Consider the following 910-nt stretch of genomic DNA (forward strand, 5'->3'; position numbering starts at 1 on the left):
TTGCTCTTTAACTTTGCGCTACAATATGCTATCAGGAAAGTCCAAGATAGGCAGGAGGGTTTGCAATTGAATGGGACACATCAGCTATTGGCATATGCTGATGATGTTAATTTATTGGGGGACGATATGAAACAATAAAGAGGAACGCAGAAGTTTTACTAGAGGCTAGTAGACAGGTGGGGCTAGAAGTAAATTCAGAAAAAACTAAGTACATGTTAGTATCCCGTCATCAGAAGATAGGCGGACAAAATTATATTAGGGTAGCCAATAAGTCCTTTGAGAGGGTTACAAAGTTCAAATATCTGGGAACAACAATAACAAATGAAAATGACACTCATGAGGAAGTTAGGAGGAGATTAAATTCTGGAAATGCTTGCTACTTCTCAGTTCAAACTATTTTGTCTTCCCATCTGATTTCTAAGAACCTGAAAATTAAAGTATACAAAACAATAATCTTGCCTGTTGTTTTGTATGGGTGCGAAACATGGTCTCTCACTCAGAGGGAGGAACACAGATTGCAGGTGTTTGAGAACAGGGTGTTGAGGAGGATATTTGGGCCTAAGAGGGAAGACGATGGGGCGTGGAGAAAATTGCATAATGATGAGCTTAAATATCTGTACTCCTCCCTCAGTATTGTCAGGGTGATTACGTAGAGAAGAATGAGATGGGCTGGGCATGTAGCGCGCATGGATGGGACAAGAGGTGTGCACTGGGTACTGGTTGGGAAACCTGAAGGGAAGAGACCGCTGGGGACACCTAGATGTAGATGGGAGGATAATGTCAGGCGGGATCTATGGGAGATAGGAGTTGAAGGAAACTGGATTTTGTTGGCCCAGGACAGGGTCCGGTAAATTGCTTTGGTTAATTCGGTGATGAACCTTCGGTTTCGGTAAGCCGTCAAGTTAGTTAG

Source organism: Zootermopsis nevadensis, unplaced genomic scaffold (assembly GCF_977971745.1).
Source record: "Zootermopsis nevadensis isolate Lab colony 2312 unplaced genomic scaffold, Znev_1.0 Znev_ptg000022l, whole genome shotgun sequence".
Lineage (NCBI taxonomy): Eukaryota > Metazoa > Arthropoda > Insecta > Blattodea > Termopsidae > Zootermopsis > Zootermopsis nevadensis.